Below are 15,511 nucleotides of genomic sequence, written 5' to 3' on the forward strand. Positions count from 1 at the left end.
GGTCCATTTGGGATATGGCTGGAATATCCCTCTCTCCCCATTCCCTGTTTACACAGAGACTCACCTTGGACTGTCCCATACCTGGGAGGCAGTGTCCAGATGAAGGAAGCTGATAGCTGGTTGGGTGAGCTGTATTTGGGATGGACTGTCTGTTTTGAGTGACAGGTTCTGGGATATATTAGGACAACATTAGCCTCCATTCTTTCTTTCCATGCGGCTGGTTTGTTCAGGTGAGTTTCTGTATCTCAGTCTCTGTGTCTCTGTGCCCAGGTGAATTGCAAGCTGCTTAGTGTGTGTGTGTGTGTGTGTGTGAGAGAGTCCAGTCTGAATCCCCGGCTCTCTCTGTCCCAGTCCTGACCCTTGTCTCCAATTCCCACCCCAATCTCCCTCTCCAGGATCTTTTCCCCATGGAGGAGCTGTTGGAGGGAAGGTGTTAGAGTCCAATGATGGAGCGCAGACCGTGTGGGATGGTGAGTATCACATCTTTATTGTCCCTCTCTGCCTTTCTCTCTCCTTTTGCCTCAATCTCTCTCTTTCAATCTCTCTGTCTCTGTATCTCTCTGTTTCTCTCTCTATGTTCCTCAATCTCTCTCTCAATCTCTCTCTGTTACTCTCTCTCTCTGTTACTCTCTCTGTCTGTTTCTCTCTCTGTGTGTTTCTCTCTCTGTGTGTTTCTGTCTCTCTCGATCCTCGCTCTGTGTTTCTCTCCCTCTCTTTTTTTTCTCTCTCTCGCTCTTTTTATTTCTCTCTCTCTGGTTCTCTCTCTCCCTCTGTGTTCCTCCATCTCTCCCTCTCACTTTGTGTTTCTCTCTCTCTCTGTTTGTCTCTGAATGATTGTGTGTCTTTCTGTTTCAATGGATTTCTTTGCCCTTCTCTCTCTCAATCTCTCTGTGATTCTCTGTCCTTCTCTCTCTCAATCTCTCTGTGATTCTCTGTCCTTCTCTCTCTCAATCTCTTTGTGATTCTCTGTGTGCCTTTCTCACTGGCTTTCTGTCTGTCTCTTTGCTGCCTGCAATTTCTTTGTGTCACAGTTCTTTCCCTCCACTTTTTTCCCTCCTCTTTTTCTGTGTCTCTTTCGGCCTATTCTCTATTCCTCTGACTTTCTTTCTACTGTATTTCTGACTTTGTCTTTTCTCTATATCTGACTTTCTGTCTTTTCTCTATTTCTGTCTTTTTCTGACTCTCTGTCTATTCTGTATTTCTGACTATCTGTCTTTTCTCTATTTCTCTGAGTTTGTCTTTTCTGTATTTCTGACTTTGTCTTTTCTGTATTTCTGACTTTGTCTTTCCTGTATTTCTGACTCTCTGTCTTTTCTGTATTTCTGACTCTCTGTCTTTTCTCCATTTCTGACTTTCTGTCTTTTCTCCATTTCTGACTCTCTTTTCACTATTTCTGACTCTCTGTCCTTTCTCTATTTCTGACTTTCTGTCTTTTCTCTATTTCTGACTTTCTGTCTTTTCTCTATTTCTGACTCTCTGTCTTTTCTCTATTTCTGACTCTCTGTCTTTTCTCTATTTCTGACTCTCTGTCTTTTTCTGACTCTGTCTTTTCTCTATTTCTGACTCTCTGTCTTTTTCTGACTTTGTCTTTTCTCTATTTCTGACTCTCTGTCTTTTCTCTATTTCTGACTCTGTCTTTTCTTTATTTCTGACTCTCTGTCTTTTCTCTATTTCTGACTTTCTGTCTTTTTCTGACTTTGTCTTTTCTCTATTTCTGACTCTCTGTCTTTTCTCTATTTCTATCTGTTCGCTCCTTCTTTCTCGCCCATTCGATCTTTTCTCTCGTGCTTTTTCAAAACATCCCACCCCCGCAATTATTCCCCCACCCCCACAATTATTCCCCCCCCGCAATTATATCCACCCCCCGCAATAATTCACCCCCGCAATAATTCCCCCCCCGCAATAATTTCCACCCCCGCAATTATCACCCCCCGCAATTATCCCCCCCGCAATTATCCCCCCCCGCAATTATCCCCCCCGCAATTATCCCCCCCCGCAATAATTCCCCCCCCGCAATAATTCCCCCCCCGCAATAATTGCCCCCCGCAATAATTCCACCCCCGCAATAATTCCCCCCCGCAATAATCCCCCCCCGCAATTTTTTCCACTCCCCGCAATAATTCCCCCCCCGCAATTATCCCCCCCCGCAATTATCCCACCCCGCAATCATCCCCCCGCAATAATCCCCCCGCAATAATTCCCCCCCCGCAATAATTCCCCCCCGCAATAATTCCCCCCCCCGCAATTTTTTCCACCCCCCGCAATAATTCCCCCCCCGCAATTATTCCCCCCCCGCAATTATTTCCACCCACCGCAATTATCCCCCCCGCAATTATCCCACCCCGCAATTATCCCCCCGCAAAAATCCCCCCGCAATAATCCCCCCCCGCAATTATCCCCCCACGCAATTATATCCCCCCGCAATTATCCCCCCGCAATTATCCCCCCGCAATAATCCCCCCCCCGCAATAATCCCCCCCCGCAATAATCACCCCCCCGCAATAATCCCCCCCCGCAATAATCCCCCCTCAATTATTCCCCACCCCCGCAATTATTTCCCCCCCGCAATTATATCCCCCCCCCGCAATTATATCCCCCCGCAATTATATCCCCCCCCGCAGTTATATCCCCCCCCGCAATTATTTCCCCCTCCCCTGCTATTTCACCCCCCCCCCCAGCCTGCAAAATTTCCTCCAACCGCAATTTATATCCCCAATGTAAATTTTATCCCCTGCAATATTTTCCCCCCACCCCCGCCCCCGGATAACATTCCCCTTTTGTACAGAACCCCACCCAATCTAAATAATCCTCATCTGCAGACCCCCATCTGATATCTCCTGTTAACTGACCCCCATCTAATACCCTCACTATCACCAGCCCAGGACAGAGTCCCATCTAAAATACCCCCCCCCCCCACCCAGGACCGAGTCCCATCTAAATACCCCCCCAGGAGCGAGTCCCATCTAGATACCCCCCCCAGGAACAGACCCCCATCTAATTATCCCCTTCCCCCAGGGACAGACTCCCATCTAAATACCCCCCCAGGAGCAGACTTCCATCGAAATAACCCGTCAATAACAGACTCCCATCTAGATACCCCGCCGGGGACAGACCCCCATCTAGATACATCCCCGGGTACAGACCCCCATCTAGATACATCCCTGGGGACAGACCCCCATCTAGATACATCCCTGGGGACAGACCCCCATCTAAATACATCCCTGGGGACAGACTCCCATCTAAATACCCCCCCAGGAGCAGACTCCCATCGAAATAGCCCACCAATAACAGACTCCCATCTAGATACATCGCCGGGGACAGACCCCCATCGAAATACATCCCCGGGGACAAACCCCATCTAAATTACCCCCCCGGGGACAGACCCCCATCTAAATTACCCCCCCCGGGACAGACCCCCATCTAAATACTAACCCCAGGGACAGACCCCCATCTAAATACTAACCCCAGGGACAGACCCCCATCTAAATACATCCCCGGGGACAGACCCCCATCTAAATACATGCCCGGGAACAGACCCCCATCTAAATACTAACTCCGGGGACAGACTGCCATCTAAATACCCCCCCCCCCGGAGACAGACCCCCATCTATCTACCCCCCGGGGAAATACCCCCATCTAAATACTAACCCCAGGGACAGACCCCCATCTAATTATACCCTTATAATACCCCTGTTACAAATACCTGACGGGAACAGACCCCCATCTAAATAATAACCACGGGGACAGACCCCCAACTAAATACCCCCCCCGGAACAGACCCCCATCTAAATACATCCCCCGGGACAGACTCCCATCTAAATACATGCCCGGGAACAGACCCCCATCTAAATACATGCCCGGGAACAGACTCCCATCTAAATACCACCCCCGGGGACAGACCCCCATCTAAATACACCCCCCGGAACAGACCCCCATCTAAATACACCCCCCGGGACAGACCCCCATCTAAATACATCCCCGGGGACAGACCCCCATCTAAATACCCCCCCGGAACAGACCCCCATCTAAATACACGCCCCGGGACAGACCCCCATCTAAATACATCCCCGGGGACAGACCCCCATCTAAATACTAACCCCGGGGACAGACCCCCATCTAAATACCCCCCTGGAACAGACCCCCATCTAAATACACCCCCCGGGACAGACCCCCATCTAAATACATCCCCTGGGACAGACCCCCATCTAAATACCCTTTCCGGGTGACCCCCATCTAAATACTAACCCCGGGGACAGACCCCCATCTAAATACCCTTTCCGGGACAGACCCCCATCTAAATACTAACCCCGGGGACAGACCCCCATCTAAATACCCCCCCCCCCCCCGGGACAGACCCCCATCTAAATAGTAACCCCCGGGACAGACCCCCATCTAAATACCCCCCTCCCCCGGACAGACCCCCATCTAAATACTAACCCCGGGGACAGACCCCCATCTAAATACCCCCCCCGGGACAGACCCCCATCTAAATAGTAACGCCCGGGACAGACCCCCATCTAAATACCACCCCCACCCCGGGACAGACCCCCATCTAAATACCATCAAAATATGCAGAGACAGAAAGAAGTGGAGCGGCAGAGATACAAAGTAAGATGTGTTCACAGAATAGAGAGGGATGTCCCGGGACAGGTGGGAGGGAAATGCAGAGATAATCTTGCAGGAAAGGAGGAGCAGAGATGGAAAGATTCAGGGATTTGGAAGTGAGTGAGAGAAGAAATGGACTGAGAGAGAGACAGATAAAGATACAGAGAGTCGCAGAAAGAGAGTGACAATGGAAACTTGTGAGACTCCAGAGAGAGACAAAGATAGAAAGGATGTTGAGAGATACAGAGATAGGGATTGAAAGATGTGAAGAAACAGAGTTAGGAACAAAGAGGAAGGTGCAGGGAACAAGTTGCAGCAAGAGATGGAGAGAGGGAAATCTACGGGATTACATTGACTGTTCTGGAGCAGCAATTCCCAAACTATTCCCTTTGGACACCATCCAGCCCCCTCCCTTGTGGTTAAAATAAAATCCACAGACCCCCGAAAACACAAAATCAAAATACTAAGGATGCTGGAAATCTGAAATAAAAACTGTGCTGGAAATACTGAGCATTTCCAGCACTTTGTTTTTCTATCAGCCCCGAAATCACACAGTCTTCTTTTCTGGATCTAGAAATTAATTTGACAATGACAAATATATTTTTGTTATTACTTTCCCTCTCCGGTTAAAGCTCTTGTCGGAGAATTCCACGTGGCTAAAAGATTCTCCCTCTGCATCATCACAGCTGCAGCTTCCGAAAAGATTCTCCTTGGGAATAAGAGAAATAAAATTGATTCAAACAAAGCAAAGCATTTTTGCACTGAAATAAAACACAGCGAGAGCCCAGGACTCTCTCTCAAACTCAGTAACATAAAACAATCTCTCAGTGACTTACAAACACATCCCCTGACACAGAGCCAGAGACTGGGAAGTGTAGATGTGTTTACCCTGTCATTTCCTGCTGTCTCTCTCTCTCTCTCTCTCTCTCTCTCTCTCTATTTCTCTGTGTGTCTCTCTACATCTGTTTCTGCCTCATTGTAAAAGCACACAAGCACTGGAGACCCCCATCCCCTCTCCTGTAGAAGGATACAGAGAGAAATCCACATTCCCATCCCTGAAAATCTGAATTCAAATGGTCCCCCGGTGTTTCATTTCACTGTCACATTCAGCCCACAGCCTCAAACACCAGCAATATTCGGGAATGAGAACAAGCCTTTACAAACCTTCACATTTCACCCATTTCATTGCTGATTCACAGAAGTATTTGACACTCAATGAATCAATTTTTAAAGTGCTCGTCACTGTTGCAAAGTTGGAAATGCTGTCGGCCATTGATACACAGCAAGATCCCACAAGCAGCAGTGTGCTTACAGCCGGCTACCCCTCTCACCCCCTCTGATTCCCTCCATGTTTCCCTCACTCTCCTGCGTCTCTCTCCCTCCTGTTACTCTCATTCAGAGAGACAGATGGAGAGAGAGAGAGAAATTCACGTCACTGCCCAAAACACCAGCATTATTTGGGAATTATACCGGCTTCAAGCTCCGGACTTAAATTCCAGGCCTTCAGGAGAGCTTTACACACAATGAATTCACTTCTAAAATGCAGTCACTGTGACAATGCAAGGAATTCTGCAGGCAAGCTGTGCACAGCAAGATCCCAGCAATTTTGACACTTCAAAATTCAGTTTACCAAGATTTTGAGTGTGGATTTCTCTCTCTGTCTTTCTCCATCTTTCTCTGCCTTCCCTCCCTCATCCACACTCCGCCTGTCTCTCTCTCTCTCTCTCTCTCTCTCTCATTTACCTGCCACCTCCAGCTGTTTCTCTCTCTCCCTCTTTTTCTCTCCATCTGTTTCTGCATCAGTGTTGTAATGTAAGAATTGATGCAGGGAATGTATGCACAGCAGGATCCCACAATGTGATCATAGCCAGATATCCTATCACAGTCCTCTGAAAATGCTGAACTCCATCTTTAAACTTTTCACAAACCTTTAGACAGCTTCACTTTCAGCTCTTGTAATTATTGGCCCTCAGGAGCAGTTGAGAATCAATGAACTAATTTTTAAAGTGGTCCTCACTGTTGCAATGCAGGAAACCTGTAGGCAATCTGTGCACAGCAAGATCCCAAAGGCAACAATATGCTAATATGCAGATAATCTGTTTTCAGTGACGTAAGTTTCGAGATCCCAGAGGGAGGGACATTCCTGCAGTTTGAAAATCTCAAACACCCCTCTCCCTGTCTTTCTCCTGCTCCCTCCCCCCTGCACCCCATCCACATCTGTTTCTTTTTCTCTCGATCTGGGATTTAATCTAGATTGAAAATCCGCTGAAATGTTTCTGTCACCGTTTAAAATAACCACACATCACATTCGATTCATCGAGAGATACAGCACTAAAACAGGCCCTTCGGCCCAACGCTGACCATCAGCCATCCATTTATGTTAATCCTACATTCATGCCATTTTTCCCCCTCACATCCCCACCTTCCCTCAATTCTCCGACCACCTACCTACACGAGGGGCAATTTTTATAATGGCCAATTTACCTATCAACCCGCAAGTCTTTGGCATGTGGCAGGAAACCAGAGCACCCGGAGGAAACCCACACGGAGAACTTGCAAACTCTGCACAGGCAGTACCCAGAACCCAACCTGGGTTGCTGGAGCTGTGAGGCTGCGGAACAAACCACTTAGCCACTGCAGGAAAGTCCCTCCCTCTGCGATCCCGAAACTTACATCACTGAAAACACATTATCTGCATATTATCATATTGCTGCCTGTGGGATCTTGCTGTGCACACATTGTGGCACCTATTGATTAATGGTTAAAATAGAGAAAATGTGGGGGAGAGAAAAGCAGAGGAAGATGGAGAGAAAACACAGAGAAATCCACAATCTGACCCTCAGGAAGCTGAATTTTAAATTGTCCTCATTGTTGTGCAGAAAAATGCTTAAGGGCACGAGATGCACAGCAAGATCCCACAAGCTGCAATGTGATAATAGCTAGATTTCAGTCCCCAGAAAGGGCAAAACTCCCTCTTTAAACTGGGAACAAGCTGCTGATTCTGTCTCACCATTTCAAATAACGACAAATCACATTGCTGTGTGTGGCATGTTTTTTATTTATTAAAGGTTTAATTGGAGAAGGAGAGTGTGAAACCGAGACGGAGAACAGAAAGCATGGGGGGAGATAGAGACACAGGGAAAGAATGCAGAGACAGAGAGAAAGCTCAGACCTACAGTAAAATGAATTAAAATGGGCACCGTGCATCTTATTTCACTGTTAGCTTCCTCGCATTGCCCAAAACACCAGCAAACCTCACAGACAGGGCTGGAAGGAGCAAGTGGCAAATGGGACTCCCTCCTGGGGCTGCTCCTTTAACCCTAGGCTTTCAATCTGTATAAAACACCAGGAGCCCCAATCCAACATGAAATGGTTAACCCAGGGCCCCAGAGAGGAAATTAAACCTCAGGCTAATAAACAGACACAACTCACGTGGGCCCTTTGGGTGCAGCCTGTGGACAAGGCCTCAGTCCATCCCCTCGGGAGGAAGCTCCTGTCCAAGGATTCCTCGTCCCAGACTTTCCCTCTTTTCATCTTCACGGTGCAGTTTTCAGAATGAAAATTCCTAAGGCAAGAGGGAGAGAGAGAAAATTGATTAAAAGGCATTGTTAAACAAAATAGCACAGCAAGAGCCCAGCAATTGCCCTCGGTTACACAGATAATCTCTCAGCAACACCCAAATACAAACAAATCAGTTAATAAAGCAAAGGCTAAAATGGTTCAGACAGTTCCCTCCACCAGTGTGTGTCTGTGTGTCTGTCTCTTTATCTCTCTCCGTGTCTCTGTATCTCTCTCTCTCTTCCTATCTCAGTCACCCCTGTGACCCTCTCTCTTGCTCTCTCTCTCTCTGTCCATATCGGGCTTTTTCCCCTCAATTTTGTATCTGATCTTAGTTGAAATAAGCTATGAAATATTTCTGTCTCACCATTTAAAACAACAACAAATCATATTGCAGTGTGTGATATGTTTTTAACTATTAAAGGTTTAAATAGAGAGACAGAGGGAAAGAAAGCTGGAGAGAGACAGAGAGAGAAATCTCAACTCAGAACTTCAGTAAAATGAATTGAAATGGGCTCCGTCCATTTTATTTAACAGCAAAGCTTCAGAACATTGTCCAAAGCACACAGATTATTCTAGAATTATTACAAGCCTTGAGAAACTATCACATTTGTGACTTAATTCCTAGCTTTTGAAGCTCAGAGTTAATTTTTTAAAGAGGTCGTCACTGTTGTAATGTTGGAAATGTTGCAGGCCATTGGTGCACAGCAAGATCCCACAAGCAGCAGTGTGATAACAGCCGGCTAACCCCTCCTCTCCCCCTCTGATTCCCTCCATGTTTCCCTCACTCTCCTGCGTCTCTCTCCCTCCTATTACTCTCATTCAGACAGACAGAGAAATCCATTCTCAGAACCTCACTGTCAATTCAAATGGATGCTGCACATTTCATTTCACCCTCAAATTCACGGCACTGCCCAAAACACCAGCATTACTCGGGAATTATAACAAGCCTTTATACAGCTGCACCTTTCCGATGTTGCATTTAGTCTTGCGAGGTGGGCCCCAGAGAGGATATTAAACCTCAGGGGAATAAACAGACACAACTCACGTGGGCCCCTTGGGTGCAGCCTGTGGACAAGGCCTCAGTCCATCCCCTCTGGAGGAAGCTCCTGTCCAAGGATTCCTCGTCCCGGACTTTCACTCTTTTCACCTTCACCGTGCAGTTTCCAGAATGATAATTCCTCAGGGGAAAGAAGGAGAAACAAATTGGATTAAAATACAAAGCGAGGACATTTTTAAACAAAATTGCACAGCAAGAGCCCAGAGTTTCCTCTCTCAGTAGCACAGACAATCAGCAATATTCAAATACAATCAAATCACAGTTATAAACCAGATTGAGACAGAGAGAGCACACACACAGATACACAGACACACACACTGAATCAGACTGGGGAATGTGTCCACTCCAGAGAGAGAGAGAAAGGTGGGTTTTGTGATTAGAACTGAGATCTTCAAACCCAGTTTATATCCTGAGTGAGCTGTTTGCAAACTCCACCCCTTGAGCCTCTGACATGTTGGGCTGTCTCTCAATCTCCTGCCTCGGGGGCGGGGGAGGGGGCCTGTCCATTGATATGTTAATCCCAGGACAGGACCTTCTGATTTTTCCAGTCCATTGATATGTTAATCCCAGGACAGGACCTTTCTGACTTTTACAGTCCATTGATATGTTAATCCCAGCACAGCAATGCTTCCAGACATCTCTTAGTTCATTTTAAACCTTTCATTCTTTCCCTGCAGTTTCAAAATATCAAACACTGATCCAACCCTCCCCCTTCAAATCCTCACACTAAACCCACAAAAAAGACAGGCGCAAGGGAAGAGCCAACTGTGTAACAGCCCCGACAATCAAATTTCTCTGCAGCACCTGTGGAAGAGCTTGTCACTCTAGAATTGGCCTTGATAGCCACTCCAGGCGCTGCTCCACAAACCACTCACCACCTCCAGGCACTTACCCATTGTCTCTCGAGATAAGGAGGCCAAAGAAGAAACCCACAATGCAGGACTGGGCAGATAATGGGGATTGTTACTGAGGTTGTGTTTGGGGATTTTTACTGACATCAGTGTGGATTTTAAAGTGTGTCTCCCCTTCCCTCACATCTAAAGTCTCTCAGTGTTGTTGTTGTGTGTTGACAGCTTTTCCAGTGTCCAGTCCCTTTCAACTTTTAATAAAATCTGTGGAACACAAAGAAATGTAAAGTTTCTCCTACAAGCTGTTTTGTCCTCCCTCTTTCACTGTCTTTCTCTGTCACTGCCCTATCTCTCTCTCTGTCTCTCTCAGGACTGGGCAGACACTGGGGATTGTTACTGAGGTTCTGTTGGTCATTTTTACTGACATCAGTGTGGATTGTAACATCTGTCTGTCTGTGTGTCTGTGTGTGTGTGCGTGTCCCTTCATGTATGTGTCTGTGTGTGTCTGGATGTGTGTGAGAGAGAGAGAGAGAGAATAACAGGGTCACCTCGCTCCATCTCTATCTCTCCTCTCTCTGTTTCTCCTTCTCTCTCTATCTCTCCCTCTCTCAATCCACCTCTCTCATAGAAACATAGAAAATAGGAGCAGGAGTAGGCCATTCGGCCCTTTGGGCCTGCTCCGTCATTCAATAAAGATCATGACTGATGGTCTAATTCAGTACCCTGTTCCCACTTTCTCCCCATACCCCTTGATCCCTTTGACATTAAGAAATATATCTCTCTCCTCCATGAATATATTTAATGACTTGGCCTCCACAGCCTTCTGGGGTAGAGAATTCCACAGGTTCACCACCATCTACCCTATCCATCTCTCCCCCTCTATCTCCGTCTCCACCCTCTATCTACCTCTCCCCCTCTATCTCCCTCTCCCCCTCTATCTCCCGCTCTCACTCCCTCTCCCGCTCTCTCTCCCTCTCCCACCTCTATCTCCGTCTCCCCCCTCTATCTCCCTCTGCCCCTCGATCTCCCTCTCCCCCGCTCACACATCCCCTCAATCTCACTCTTCCCCTCTCTCACTCTTCCCCTCTCTCACTCTCCACCTCTATCTGTCTCTCCCCCTCTATCTGTCTCTCCCCTCTATCTGTCTCTCTCCCTCTATCTCACTCTCTGCCTCTATCTCACTCTCTCCCTCTATCTGTCTCTCCCGCCTCCATCTCACACACCCCCTCTATTTCCCTCCCCCGCTCTCTCTCCCTCTCCCCCCTCTATCTCCCTCTCCTGCTCTCTCTCCCCCCTATCTCCGTCTCCCCCCTCTATCTACCTCTCCCCCTCGATCTTTCTCTCCCCCTCTATCTGTCTCTCCCCCTCTATCTGTCTCTCCCCCTCTATCTCACTCTCTCCCTCTATCTCACTCTCTCCCTCTATCTGTCTCTCCCCCTCCATCTCACACACCCCCTCTATTTCCCTCTCCCCCTATCTCCGTCTCCCCCCTCTATCTCCCTCTGCCCCTCTATCTCCCTCTCCCCCTCTCCCACATCCCCTCGATCTCACTCTTCCCCTCTCTCACTCTTCTCCTCTCTCACTCTTCCCCTCTATCTGTCTCTCCGCCTCTATCTGTCTCTCCCCCTCTATCTGTCTCTCCCCCTCGATCTCACTCACTCCCTCTATCTCACTCTCTCCCTCTATCTGTCTCTCCCCCCTCTATCTCACACACCCCCTCTATCTCACACACCCCCTCTATCTCACACACCCCCTCTATCTCACACACCCCCTCTATCTCACTCTTCCCCTCTATCTCACACACCCCCTCTATCTCACACACCCCCTCTATCTCACACACCCCCTCTATCTCACACACCCCCTCTATCTCACACACCCCCTCTATCTCACACACTCCCTCTATCTCACACACCCCCTCTATTTCCCTCTCCCGCTCTCTCTCCCTCTCCCCCCCTCTATCTCCCTCTCCTGCTCTTTCTCCCCCCCTATCTCCGTCTCCCCCCCTATCTCCCTCTGCCCCTCTATCTCCTTCTCCCCCTCTCACACATCCCCTCGATCTCACTCTTCCCCTCTCTCACTCTTCCCCTCTCTCACTCTTCCCCTCTCTCACTCTCCCCCTCTATCTGTCTCTCCCCCTCTATCTGTCTCTCCCCCTCCATCTGTCTCTCCCCCTCTATCTCACATACCCCCTCTATCTCACACACCCCGTCTATCTCATACACACCCTCTATCTCACACACCCCTTCTATCTCACACACCCCCTCTATCTCACACACCCCCTCTATCTCACACACCCCGTCTATCTCATACACCCCCTCTATCTCACACACCCCTTCTATCTCACACACCCCCACTATCTCACACACCCCCTCTATCTCACACACCCCCTCTATCTCATACACCCCCTCTATCTCACACACCCCTTCTATCTCACACACCCCCACTATCTCACACACCCCCTCTATCTCACACACCCCCTCTATCTCACACACCCCCTCTATTTCACACACCCCCTCTATCTCACTCTTCCCCTCTATCTCATACACCTCCTCTATCTCACACACTCCCTCTATCTGACACACCCCCTCAATCTCACACACCCACTCTATCTCACACACCCCCTCTATCTCACACACCCCCTCTATCTCACACCCCCCTCTATCTCACACCCCCCCTCTATCTCACAAACCCCCTCTATCTCACACAGACCCTCTATCTCACACACCCCCTCTATCTCACACACCCCCTCTATCTCATACACCCCCTCTATCTCACACTCCCCCTCTATCTCACACACCCCCTCCATCTCACACACCCCCTCTATCTCACACACCCCCTCTATCTCATACACCCCCTCTATCTCACACACCCCCTCTATCTCACACACCCCCTCTATCTCACACACCCCCTCTATCTCACACTCCCCCTCTTTCTCACACACCTCCTCTATCTCTCTCACCCCCTCTATCTCACACACTCCCTCTATCTCACACACCCCCTCTATCTCACTCTCCCCATCTATCTCACTCTCCTCCTGTATCTCACACACCCCCTCTATCTCCCTCTCCCTCTCTATCTCCCTCTCCCCCTCTATCTGCCTCTCCCTCTCTATCTCACACCCCCCTCTATCTCACACACCCCCTCTATCTCACACACCCCCTCTACCTCACACACCCCCTCTATCTCACTCTCCCCTCTATCTCATTCTCCCCCCTCCATCTAACTCTCCCCCTCTATCTGTCTCACCCCTCTATCTCCCTCTCCCCCTCACACTCCCTCTCCCCCTCTCTCCCCCCCTCTCTCTCCCCCCCTCTGTCTCTCTCCACGTCGATCTCTCTCCTCCTCAATCTCTCTTTACCCCCTCGATCTCTCTTTAACCCCTCGATCTCTCTTTACCCCCTCTATCTCTCTCGCCATCTCTCTCTCTCGTTGTCTTTCGCTATCATTGTCTCTGTCTCTCTCTCTCTCATTGCCGCTCCCTCTCTCTCTGTTTCTCTCTCTGTGTCTCTATCTCTCTCTCCCTCCTCTATCTCTCTCTCCCCCCTCTATCGCTCTCTCCCCATCTCTCACTCTCGTTGTCTTTCGCTATCATTGTCTCTGCCTCTCTCTCTCTCACTGCCGCTCCCTCTCTCTCTGTTTCTCTCTCTGTGTCTCTATCTCTCTCTTTCTCTCTCTCTCTCTCTTTCAGTCTGTCTCTCTCTCTCTCTGTTACTCTCTCTCTGTGCCTCTGTCCATGACTCTACTGTGTCTCTCTCACACCATCTCTGCCTTTCCCTCACTCTGTATCTCTGTCTCTCTCACTGTCCCTCCATCTGTCTTTCCCTCTCTGTCACTCCCTCTCTCCTTCTCTCTGTCTCTCCCTCTCTCTCCTTCTCTCTCTCTGTCCTTCCATCTGTCATTCCCTCCCTGTCACCGTTTCTCTCTAATTCTATCTCTCTCTCTCCCTCTCTCCCTCTCTTTCTCTGCCTCTGTCCATAACTCTGTCTGTGTCTCTATGACACCATCTCTCCCTTCCTCCCTCACTCCCAGGATAGCATTGGTTTCAAACATTTTTCCTTCTTTCTTTAACCCTCCCTCTCTGTCCCACTCTCTCCTTCTTTCTCTGTCTCCCTCTGTCCCTCCATCTGTCTTTCCCTCTCTGTCACTCCCTCTCTCTCCTTCTATCTCTGAATCTCCATCTGTCTTTCCCTCTCTCTCCTATCTCTCTCTGTCTCTCCATCTGTCTTTCCCTCCCTGTCACTCGCTCTCTCTCAGTCCATCTCTGTCTCTCCATCTCTCTTTCGATCTATGTCGCTCCCACTCTTTCCTTCTCTCTCTTTCTCTCTCTCTCTCTCTCTCCATCTCTCCATCAGTCTCCCCCAGATCACTCCCTCTCTCTCCTTCTATCTCTGCCACTCTCTCTCTATCCCTCCATCTGTCCTTCCCTCCCTGTCACTCCATCTCTCTCCTTCTCTCTCTGTCTCTCACTCTGTCCCTCCATCTGTCTTTCCCTCCCTGTCACTCCCTCTCTCTCCTTCTATCTCTCTCTCTCGTTCTATCCCTCCATCTATCCTTCCCTCCCTGTCACTCCATCTCTCTCCTTCTCTCTTTGTCTCTATCTCTGTCTCTCCATCTGTCTTTCCCTCCTTGTCGCTCCCTCTCTCTCCTTCTCTCTCTGTCTCTCTCTCTCTGTCTCTTCATCTGCCTTCCCCACCCCCTGACACTCCCTCTCTCTCCTTCTATCTCTGTCTCTGTCGCTCTATCCCTCCATCTATCCGACCCTCCCTGTCACTCCATCTCTCTCCTTCTCTCTCTGTCCCTCACTCTGTCCCTCCATCTGTCCTTCCCTCTCTCTCCTTCTATCTCTGTCTCTCTCTCTCTGTCTCTCTGTCTGTCCCTCCATCTGTCCTGCCCTCCCTGTCCTTCTATCTCTGTCTCTCTCTCTCTCTGTCTCACTCTCTGTTCCTCCATTTGTCTTTCCCTCTCTGTCTCTGTCCTTCTATCTGCTTCACTCTGTCTCTCTCTCAGTCCCTCCATCAGTCTTTCCCTGTCTGTTTCTCCATTTCTCTCCTTCTATCTCTGTCTCTCTGTCTGTCCCTCCATCTGTCTTTGCCTCTCTGTCATTCCCTTTCTCCTTCTCTCTGTCTCTCCCTCTCTCTCTGTCTCTCTCTCTGTCCATCCATTTGTCTTTCCCTCTCTGTCTCTGTTCTTCTATCTCTGTCTCTGCTTCTCTCTGTCTCTCTCTCTGTCCCTCCATCAGTCTTTCCCTCTCTGTTTCTCCATTTCTCTCCTTCTATCTCTGTCTCTCTCTGTCCCTCCATCTGTCTTTGCCTCTCTGTCATTCCCTTTCTCCTTCTCTCTGTCTCTCCCTCTCTCTCTGTCTCTCTCTCTGTCCCTCCATCTGTCTTTCCCTCTATCTCTCCCTCTCTCTCCTTCTATCTCTGTCTCTCTCTCTATCCCT

Source organism: Heterodontus francisci, chromosome 21, assembly GCF_036365525.1.
Source record: "Heterodontus francisci isolate sHetFra1 chromosome 21, sHetFra1.hap1, whole genome shotgun sequence".
Classification (NCBI taxonomy): Eukaryota; Metazoa; Chordata; class Chondrichthyes; order Heterodontiformes; family Heterodontidae; genus Heterodontus; species Heterodontus francisci.